This window comes from Oncorhynchus gorbuscha, linkage group LG12 (assembly GCF_021184085.1).
Source record: "Oncorhynchus gorbuscha isolate QuinsamMale2020 ecotype Even-year linkage group LG12, OgorEven_v1.0, whole genome shotgun sequence".
Taxonomy (NCBI): Eukaryota; Metazoa; Chordata; class Actinopteri; order Salmoniformes; family Salmonidae; genus Oncorhynchus; species Oncorhynchus gorbuscha.
In genome coordinates, this window is record NC_060184.1 from 23,079,136 (window position 1) to 23,090,807 (window position 11,672).

General features: G+C 40.9%; 1 pseudogene; it reads left to right on the top strand.

The window, feature by feature from the left end:
- Positions 1–3,720: 3,720 nt before the first annotated feature.
- LOC123990346 lies at positions 3,721–8,507 on the top strand (annotated as a pseudogene).
- Positions 8,508–11,672: the final 3,165 nt, after the last annotated feature.

Here is an 11,672-nt window from a genome sequence, read left to right on the forward strand (position 1 = left end):
CACTCCAACAAAACATTTGTGTTTAGTGAGTCCTTCAGATCAGATGCAGTAGGGATGACCAGGAATTGTATCTTTAAGTGTGTGAATTAGACCATTTTCCTGTGCTGCTAAGCATTCAAAATGTAATGAGTACTTTTGGGTGTCAGGGAAAATGTATGGAGTAGAAAGTACATTATTTTCTTTCGGAATGTAGTCGAGTAAAAGTAAAAGTTGCCAAAAATATAAATATTGAAGTACAGATACCCTAAAAAACTACTTAAGTATTACTTTAAAGTATTTTTACTTAAGTACTTTACACCACTGTATACTACTATATCAAGTTATCGACCAATAAAAGGTTACATTAGCAAGAAATGTTGGAAAGGAATATTTTAGGGTACATTTATTAGCAATAATTTTTTATTCCACCTTTATTTAACCAGGGAGGCTAGTTGAGAACAAGTTCTCATTTACAACTGCGACCTGGTCAAGATAAAGCAAAGCAGTTCGACACATACAACAACACAGAGTTACACATGGAATAAACAAACATACATTCAATACTACAGTAGAAAAAGTCTATATACAGTGTGTGCAAGTGAGATAAGAATTGGGAGGTAAGGCAATAAATAGGCCATGGTGGCAAAGTAATTACAATATACCAATTAAACACTGGAGTGATAGATGTGCAGAAGATGAATGTGCAAGTAGAGATACTGGGGTGCAAAGGAACAAGATAAATAAATAAATACAGTATGGGGATGAGGTAGTTGGATGGGCTATTTACTGATGGGCTATGTACAGGTGCAGTGATCTGTGAGCTGCTCTGACAGCTGGTGCTTAAAGCTAGTGAGGGAGATATGAGTTTCCAGCTTCAGTGATTTTTGCAGTTTGTTCCAGTCATTGGCAGCAGAGAACTGATATGAATTCAACGTAATCCTTATCCTAAGTTCAAATATCAAACTCCACCTTACTAGTCTTCTCTCAAACATGTGAATGAAACATTAACTATTTCATTGGGTGTAGAAAAACATCAGAGCAATCCATTTCCTTTTACCTGAGTCGCCCTTCTAAAATATTCGGAATCATTTTTTGAGAGTTTACCAAAAAACTAACTTTATGATGGATAGGCTGTGTTTTGTTGATCCCAAGCCCCAATCATCCATGGTCTCACTTCTCAATTAGAGCTTCTCAACTGCCCTTGCAATTCCCAGAACAACAGTTTATCTTCACAAACCAAACATCATCCATGTTTGAACATAAGCATCCCACTAGGTACACCACGTCATTTCAACGTGGATAATTGGGTAATATTTGGTTGAGATGTTGGTCAATTATTAGACCTCAGGATAAGACCCAGATGCAGAGAGTTCGAAGTAACAAAAGTTTATTTCAAAAACGGGGCAGGCAAAAGACAGGTCAAGGGCAGATAGAGGTCAGTAATCCAGAGCAGAGTCCAAAAGGTACAGAACAACAGGCAGGCTCAGGGTCAGGGCAGGTAGAGGTCAGTAATCCAGAGCAGAGTCCAAAAGGTACAGAACAACAGGCAGGCTCAGGGTCAGGGCAGGTAGAGGTCAGTAATCCATGGCAGAGTCCAAAAGGTACAGAACAACAGGCAGGCTCAGGGTCAGGGCAGGTAGAGGTCAGTAATCCAGAGCAGAGTCCAAAAGGTACAGAACAACAGGCAGGCTCAGGGTCAGGGCAGGTAGAGGTCAGTAATCCAGGGCAGAGTCCAAAAGGTACAGAACAACAGGCAGGCTCAGGGTCAGGGCAGGTAGAGGTCAGTAATCCAGGGCAGTGTCACAAGGTACAGAACAACAGGCAGGCTCAGGGTCAGGGCAGGTAGAGGTCAGTAATCCAGGGCAGTGTCACAAGGTACAGAACGGCACATATGAAGAATGGTCAAAACCAGGAAAACTAGAAAACAGGAGTACGGGAAAACCGCTGGTAGGCTTGACAAGACAAACTGGCAACAGACAAGCAGAGAACACCGGTATAAATACACAGGGGATGGGGCAGATGGGCGACACCTGGAGGGGGGTGGAGATGAGCACAAAGACAGGTGAAACAGATCAGGGTGTAACATCAATGAGATGAAAACCTATATTACATTTCTCCCACTCAAAATGAGGAAGAAGTTAGTTGAATTCGTAATGTGTTATCACTATGCTTTCAAACATCTAAAGCACAACCAAATTCCAATGTAACAACAATGTCAGATGTTTGGATTAGTTACCTAAAAGTCACCTAAAAGCGTTATCACTGTGATTTCAGCCATTTAGAAGGACAGCAAGGTTCAAATGGGAATACAAAGATATTTTGTTTATTTATACAACAGATGAATGTGTTATCACTGTTGTTCATCTAATAGCAGAACCAAATGACCTGGATTGCAGTTGAACTTACATTAAAAGTACATGGTGCAAGTGATCAATGCCGTTTGTGATTCTGCACAGATTATTACAGCAATTGTGAAGATCTCCACAGACCTGCGACGACCTATGTATTCTATCTTCAACATGCACGCTTTGTATGATTACATAAGAAGTGTATATTTACGGTAACCTCACAATGTGGTCATGGATGTTTACCTCATGTTAAGGTTGAATTGAATGTTACATTAGTTTGTAAAATGGCCTTATCTGTAGGCTGTTTACTGGATTACAAAGGAATATTGATTTGTGCTTGGTTGTCAACGCAACCAAATATCAGCATTTGAAGGAGATGTATCTTCAATCTGTGCCACTGGTTGAGATGGAGGCGTGATTCCAACATATACATTATTAATAATTAAAGCCAGATGGAACTATCCAAGTAGAAGATATCTCCTTCAAATGGTGATATTTGGTTGCATTGACAACGGAATACACTTCAATATGACTAAATATCACATTTTAATTCAACCAGAGCTTGAAACCCTAGGTCTATTGTATTGTCTATTCTTTGTTGAACCCTGTGTTGAATTGAAACAGTAGCTGTTGATGACTTTAGTATAATTGATGATACATGAGTGATAAAGTATGGTTACGTTTGATCTGCTCTGTTAAACCTACCCTTTGGAATGAGTTTGATAGCAACAGTGAATATATTTAGTTATTAAGAGCTCTCTCAATGTCATTTTCATAATAGCACATTGGTAATAGTCAGTGGCAATTATAAAAGCTAAACAGGGCTTGGTTAAAACCCTGGATGGGAGACCAAATAGATTCTCCAGTAGGAGGTGCTGCCAAGGCTATTTTTTTATTCTTCTGATAGTGGATATAACATTTAAGATCTGACATTTTCAAGGTACGAATTCAAAATATTTTATACAACGTTTGTCTGTTAAAATTTGGTTACCATGATGACATGATCCTGTGGTTGAAATTTCACCCTCAAAACGACAGTTAATTACTTTAAAAAAATGTATTTTCCATGTAGATTCCAAATCACAATACGTTTACAAATGACTTTAAAACAACATTGATTGAACCTGTTTGTGCCCAGTGGGATATTGTCCAAGTCCATTATTATGTGAGGGATGTAGTGTGTCAGGTAGGCAATGGAGGAGAACTTACTCCACTCTGCTAATAACTCATCCCTGTGAGCCCTGTGCTCCTATGGAGGAAGGTAGAAAGGCTGGAGGAATGAGATTCAGAGCCCCTAATATCACTGCTGAACTCCTCATTATTGCTGTTCGGTGTACGGGTTCAGGGGAGAATTACAAAGGCTCACTCTGAAGTTCTTTTCCCCCTATCATAGATGAGCTCCCTGTCAGAAAGAGATCCCACCCCGGTTCCCAGAGCCATCCTTTCTACATCCTCTCAGGAGCTGCAGAATATGTTCGTTTTGCTAGTGTCTCCCTCTGGAGGCAAAGGGTGCTTGTGGATCTATGATAATGATGTTGTGGTTTTATTTTCAGTCACCCTTCTGGCATGTTGTTAAGTAGGATAAATAAGATGGGGAAATAATGAGGTTTCCCGTTATACTTTCCTTCTGCTGTCAATCCACACAGAGTGGTTTGAGAGGAGACTTTCCTGAACCTGAACCTTCTGAACTTTTCTGCCACTCTGAAAGGCCTGCTGCTCCTCCAGCATACTCCAGTTTCACCAAGAAACTACAGGTATTATTACCATGTTATAGTCAACTCTTACTGCTTACTGGTGATGTGCATTGAGAATCAACACCATGGTAGGGATGAATAGGCAAAATTAAGTCTACTTCCGTACTTAGTATTTATGACGCCCAGCTATGTACTGTATGTATATCATATGCTGGTACTATTACACTGAATGAGATGTATTAGTCTCTCATTAAGTACCCTTACTGCCCAGTGTATGCATCTTATACTGAAAACCTGGGCAGAATGACTAGAATTGTTTACATGCGCTTTTAATTACCCCCCTTGTTTTGCATACATTTTTCTCCGTATTCTAATTAAACTAATCTATTTTTAAATCACACTCTTGTTTTGTAATTAATTAAGGATATTTACACATTAAATCAATCAGTTTTTTTCCCTTTCTAAATGTTTTAAATCTTCCATTTCAGCTTGTAGTCCTATTTTTTTTGTAAATTCCCATTACTTTGATTAATCCACAATAGTGGTGAAAATGTACTTGGAATATTGTTTTACTTTTATCTTCATATTCTATCAATTGTTTGAGCTAGAGATTTACATAAAGTCAATTAACATAAATATATTTATACACTTGAGTGCCATTTCAATATCCCAGAGTATAGAATAATGCCTCTGGCCTAACTAATGTGTTCCCATTTTAATAATAAACAAATATACTGCACACAAAGAATGAGGAATCACACACACATACTTTTGATTATGCAAGATTGTAAATTGCTTTTGGCTAATAACAATCATGGCCTACTTTTAATCTGTTATCACACTTTCCTCCAGGCAAGACCATGTGACAAGTTTGGCTACGGTGTGATGGTGACACAGGTAGCAGCAACAACCCCTGGTGTGGTGGCATTACACAGCTCAGGTACTAGCTACTACATGACAGTACTGATAGCAGTTTGAAAATACAATTATTGCACATTACACATGAATTACAGCTCAGTATGTTCTGGCAGGTTTCGTGCAGGCCTTAGTGGTGGAGCTGTGGTCGGTTCTGGAGTGTGGGAGAGAGGAAGTGAGGGTCGTTCACCCCAAGTCCACCCGCATGGACTTCATTGACAGCAGCTGTGTGAAGGTAAAATATCTTCTTAGTTTTTTACAGTTCTGTGTGCTTCCACACTCATGGTTTCCTTATGATACCTCCTGAGGACAATCAGCAGGACAACTCAGCCTTGACATACACAGTCAGCCTTCCTTATGAGGTCAGAGAGGACTTACTACAGAGACCAATAGAGTGCTCAAAACTGCATGAATGGCTGATCTGAGTTGGCAGATGTCAGTGAGCAGTGCTCTGATTGAAGATGGCGTTATGAGTATTGCCCTTGTTGTGTTAGCTCTGCATGGTGGATGGTTAAAGGCTGTGTGTGAATGGTAGGTCTATACCAAGAATGGGCAACATACTGCCAATTCAATCTGGTTTGGGAAATTATTATTTGGGGATAAAAAAACACCTCAGGCCACTCTTGAACGTGTAAAACTAGATACAAAAAGTATATAGAAATTCTAATGGACCTGCAGTATACGTTTTCAAATAACTGTCCTTTTTCTGGACCGCAAATATATTTGGGCTAACAAATCCGTCCGTGAAATCGTGAAATCCCGATGTGGCCCTCGAGATAAAATGATTGCCTAGCCCTGGTCTATACCATATTCAGACAAGATAGGAACCAGCCCAGCCATAGATAAAAACGACAGACACCAGACCTGCAAGAATGACAATCTGTTTTGGTATGATTTATTCCCTAAATTAAATAACGGTGTCTGCCAGATAAATATCCTAGCTCTTGTTTTCTCATGTTTTATTTAAATCCAGTCTTTTGTATTCACTAATCTACAGGAAGTAATCTACTCATGTATTCACAGTTTGTATTTGTTTTTATTATGGATCCCCATTAGCTGCTGCCAAAGTAGCAGCTACTCTTCCTGGGTTCCATCAAAACTAAGGCAGTTTATACAACTTTAAAAACATTACAATACATTCACAGATGTCACAATATACTGTGTGCCCTCAGGCTCCTACTCCACCACTACCACATATCTACAGTACTAAATCCATGTGTATGTATAGTAGAGATTGACATGTATATTATTAATATTAGCTCTCTGTGTACATCCAAGGGCCAGCCGTGCTGCCCTTCTCTGAGCCAATTGCAATTTTCCTAAGTCCTTACAGGCCAAATTTTCCTAGGGCCTGTAGGACCTGTCTTGTTGATAGTGTTGTTAAGAAGGCAGAGCATCGCTTTATTATAGACAGACTTCTCCCCATCTTAGCTATTACTGCATCAATATGTTTTGACAATGACAGTTTACAATCTAGGTTTACTCCAACAGTTTAGTCATCTCAACTTGCTCAATTTCCACATGATTTATTACAATATTTAGTTGAGGTTTAGGGTTTAGTGAGTGTTTTGTTCCAAATACAATGTTTTTAGTTTTAGAAATATTTAGGGCTAACTTATTCCTTGCCACCCACTCTGAAACTAACTGCAGCTCTTTGTTGAGTGTTGCAATCATTTCAGTCACGGTAGTTGCTGACGTGTAAGCAAGGGGCCTAAACAGCTACCCTGGGGAATTTCTGATTCTAACTGGATTATATTTGAGAGACTTCCATTAAAGGACACCCTTTGTGTTCTGTTAGACAAGTAACTCTTTATCCACATTATAGCAGGGGGGTAAAGCCATAACACATATGTTTTTCCAGCAGCAGACTATGATCGATAATGTCAAAAACTGCACTGAAGTCTAACAGTTGGTGTTCTGTGCATCGATTTGAGTGTGATCTATCAATATGTCAGTCCTCTGATACCCCTTCAGCAATACACACTGTCTGTAGCAGATGTGAATGTAATTATCATCCTTTTGTTGAGAAGAAGTAGGTTATTTGCATGCAGAATAAATCTCTAGAGACTGATTGAGTACATTTCTATAGTCCGAATTCCTTATTCCCCCACTCAAAGTCATTTTTAAGCCGTTTGAATTGATAGAATGTGTTTCAGACATAAGGAAATGAATTGCTGCAAACTTTCTATTTTTAAACTCGGACAAAACAGAGATGCTTGTTCTAGGTCCCAAGAAACAAAGAGATCTTCTGTTGAATCTGACAATTAATCTTGATGGTTGTACAGTCGTCTCAAATAAAACTGTGAAGGACCTCAGCGTTACTCTCTACGCTGATCTCTCTTTTGACGAACATATCAAGACTGTTTCAAGGACAGCTTTTTTCCATTTACGTAACAACACAAATCTGACATTTTCTGTCCAAAAATGATGCAGAAAAATTCAGCCATGCTTTTGTCACTTCTAGGTTAGACTACTGCAATGCTCTACTTTCTGGCTACCTGGACAAAGCACTAAATAAAGTTCAGTTAGTGCTAAATACGGCTGCTAGAATCCTGACTAGAACCAAAAAATGTATCATATTAATCCAGTGCTAGCCTCTCTACACTGGCTTCCTGTTAAGGCAAGGGCTGATTTCAAGGTTTTACTGCTAACCTACAAAGCATTACATGGGCTTGCTCCTACCTATCTTTCCGATTTGGTCCTGCCGTACATACCTACACGTACGCTACGGTCACAAGGCGCAGGCCTCCTAATTGAATTTCTAAGCAAACAGCTGGAGGCAGGGCTTTCTCCTATAGAGCTCCATTTTTATGGAATGGTCTGCCTACCCATGTGAGAGTCGTAGACTCGGTCTCAACCTTTAAGTCTTTATTGAAGACTCATCTCTTCAGTAGGTCCTATAATTGAGTGTAGTCTGGCCCAGGAGTGTGAAGGTGAACGGAAAGGCACTGGAGCAACGAACCACCCTTGCTGTCTCTGCCTGGCCGGTTCCCCTCTCTCCACTGGGATTCTCTGCCTCTAACCCTATTACAGAGGCTGAGTCACTGGCTTACTGGTGCTCTTCCATGCCGTCCCTAGGAGGGGTGCGTCACTTGAGTGGGTTGAGTCACTGACGTGGTCTTCCTTTCTGGGTTGGCGCCCCGCCCTTGGGTTGTGCCGTAGCGGAGAACTTTGTGGGCTATACTCGGCCTTGTCTCGGGGTGGTAAGTTGGTGGTTGAAGATATCCCTCTAGTGGTGTGGGGGCTGTGCTGTGTCAAAGTGGGTGGGGTTATATCCTGCCTGTTTGGCCCTGTCCAGGGGGTATCATCAGATGGGGCCACAGTGTCTCCTGACCCCTCCTGTCTCAGCCTCCAGTATCTATGCTGCAGTAGTTTGTGTTGGGGGGCTAGGGTCAGTCTGTTATATCTGGAGTATTTCTCCTGTCTTATCCGGTGTCCTTTGTGAATTTAAGTATGCTCTCTCTAATTCTCTCTTTCTCTCTCTCTCTCTCTCTTTCTTTCTTTCTTTCTCTCTCGGAGGACCTGAGCCCTAGGACCATGCCTCAGGACTACCTGGCATGATGACTCCTTGTTGTCCCCAGGCCACCTGGCCGTGCTGCTGCTCCAGTTTCAACTGTTCTGCCTACGGCTATGGAACCCTGACTTGTTCACTGTGATTACTATTATTTGAACATGCTGGTCATTTATGAACATTTGAACATCTTGGCCACCCCTCATAGCCTGGTTCCTCTCTAGGTTTCATCCTAGGTTTTGGCCTTTCTAGGGAGTTTTTCCTAGCCAACGTGCTTCTACACCTGCATTGCTTGCTGTTTGGGGTTTTAGGCTGTGTTTCTGTACAGCACTTTGACATATCAGCTGATGGAAGAAGGGCTATATAAATACATTTGATTTGATAGAATGTAGGAAAGAAACAAAAACAATTGCTGCACCCAGACCTTGTCATAAAACCAAACTAATGTAATCATGACCTTCGCTTTTCAGAACACTAAAATTATGTCTGAATGATTTGCCCTGACCCCTCCTGCTCCCCAGTCGTTCCTGTCCATGGTCAACCTGCTGTCCTCCCCCCATGCTGTGTGGGAGCTCTTGGGACAGCAGCCTCTGCCCAATAAGGCTGAGTACAACCTAAGGGAGATGCTCCCGATAAATAACATGGGTTGTTTAAAATATTTTAAAATGTGAAAGAGAAGAATGTTTAGTTGAGATTATGCAGTCAATATGAAAGATAAGGTGTGGTTGCAGTCCCAGGTTCTACCATAGGAGGGCATACTTACACTGTGTGCAAAAAGGACGTGTGCTTCTACAGACAGCCAAATCAATAACTACTGCACGTTATCAGTATTTAGGTAAGAATTCATTATCTACCTTTCACATCATCACAATCTTTCCATCCTTTTCACTCTGTTTTGTTCCTCTTTGCCACAGGATTTGATTGATAGGCTGATTGCCGTGAATTCAATGTGAAAATTCGTTCACTGTTCATCTATGAGCAATCTCACACGTTTGGCCTGAGTTAAGATGAATTCTGTTCTCCGATCTTCCTTTCAGAATGAATGGAGAGCAGGAGCACAAAGGCACAGCAGTGCATACATTGTGTGGTTTACCATCTGATTAGCCTGTTGTGTCGCATTCATACATCCTTCACCCATTGATCAATATGAGATTGACTCTTTGCTTAATGCTATGTTTAAACCACATGGACTGCCTGATATAATAATTCCGCTATATGAAAAGAGCTATTCTCAGGATTGAGTCGTGTCTATTATATTTTTCTTTGAAAAGCATTCTTTGTTGAGTTAAGTATTGCTGTACTGAGTCCCTCTTTTAGACACAGAGAAGACTCATTAATATAACACTAATGCATTTACAACAGATAAGACCCCACCATGGGTGTTAGTTCACAGTTTGTTAGGGTTTCTCTGCACTGATGTCCCGAAGTGAACACAATAGCTACATCTTCAAAAGAACTGTAGAATCTAGAGACAGTTCATTCCGGCTGAAACTAGTTGAAACCATAAAGGTTAGATTTTGATCTGAATGGTAAACAGTGAAGGATGAGGTGGAAAATGGACAGCCTTCAGAACTCACAAAGCCATTCTGTCTTCCAGTGGACATCAAATTCAATGACTGGAGGTGCCCATGACACTGGGGGCGTGATGACAGTTCACAGCATCACAGAAATGAATAATTTTGCTTTGACAGGATGCTCCATCACTGCAACAACTCACACCTCTCCTTGCTTAACCAGATCACATTTTCATCTTCATGTCAAAGTCAAAGGGAATCCTTAGCGATGGCCGCCTCAGTCAAAGGGAGCGCAAGTCAGTGTTGGTGTCTCGCGGAGGATGGCGCGGTGGCGGAGACTGCAGATGAAAGAGCCTGAGCTACACTCTCTTTGGAGAGACCTGCTCAGCTCCACCATATATGCTAAATAGATCAATTAAGAGGCTGTTGTTTTGGAGGAGGAATGCTTCCTGTTGACAAAACCATGCGGCTGTGTAATTTTCTTGAGCGGTTTTATTCAGTGTTCATTTCAGCAGCACGTTTAAAGTAATGATAATAAATTGCCCTCATGCTGCACTCCTAATCAGAACCTTCTAATGGTATGGACAAATATGGAGCTTCTCACTCCCTGAATGCAGGACGAACATGTGTAATGTTTACTGGCTCCTGACTGGCTTCTACGGAATCTTTCACTTATAGTTAATGATTAGAATAGTTGAATTCTTTCTGTTCTAGGACTGGTATTTTTTCCTGTTTACAATAACTTGCATTCCTGCAGTTTGGTGTCTGTGTTGAAACAATGCTATCTTGAATTGCTTCCAGGTGTCCCAAGATTGCTTTGGTCCCAGCTGTGCAAATGTAGGTTGATTACAGCTTCAGTATGTTGTGTTGCTGCCCAAACCCTATAAAATGGTCTTGTGTTACTGTCACAGCAAAGAGACAAGGCTGATATGAACAGACTGCTCGGTAGTAAATCCCATCATTATTAGCCATTAGGGAGGGAAATATCTGTCACTTAACAATGACATGCAGGGTTGTCCTGTTTTACTGCTCACTTCCACCTGCCTGTTTTATGTCACCGTTGTTATGTCCCCATCACATCCCGCCTGCATCCGCTTTCATGATGTATTACTCTCAACTGCTGCGTTAATGCTGAAATCTATTTCCACAATTCAGTTAGAGATTCTTTCTCCCTATTATGCAAAGCACTCTGGCTTGGCCCTCTGTGGAGTCCGCTGATATACAAGGCAATAAGGCAGGCGAGCGGAAACGAATAATAACTTTTATAAGACCTGGGAAAAAATACAACATACTGTCCATTACAGGTCTGAAGGCAGTAGGCAGCTCGACCCAATGCGTTTTCAGAGCAAGCACTCTAAATCAAATGGTTAACTAATTTTATACGCCTGTACGATCTGTAATTGTATGTCCTTGAGAAGTGACATTTGTTTATCTATGTATTTTCATGTACTTTCAGATTACTAAGTGTGTGATGCTGCAACCTAGACTCCCTCCTGCATCTGAAGTCACAGTACAACATGTACGACATGTTGTTGCAATGTCAGAAGGACAACATCACCGATACATTGTCTGGTGAAGTGTATTTGAAAAGCTGTTTGTTTTCCTGTGCCTCATAATGTTATGACAGGATGTGGTTCCACCGGTAGTCTAATCACGACAAAATGAGAAATGGATCATTTGCCTTGTCACAGTAAAATGAAATAAAGCGTAA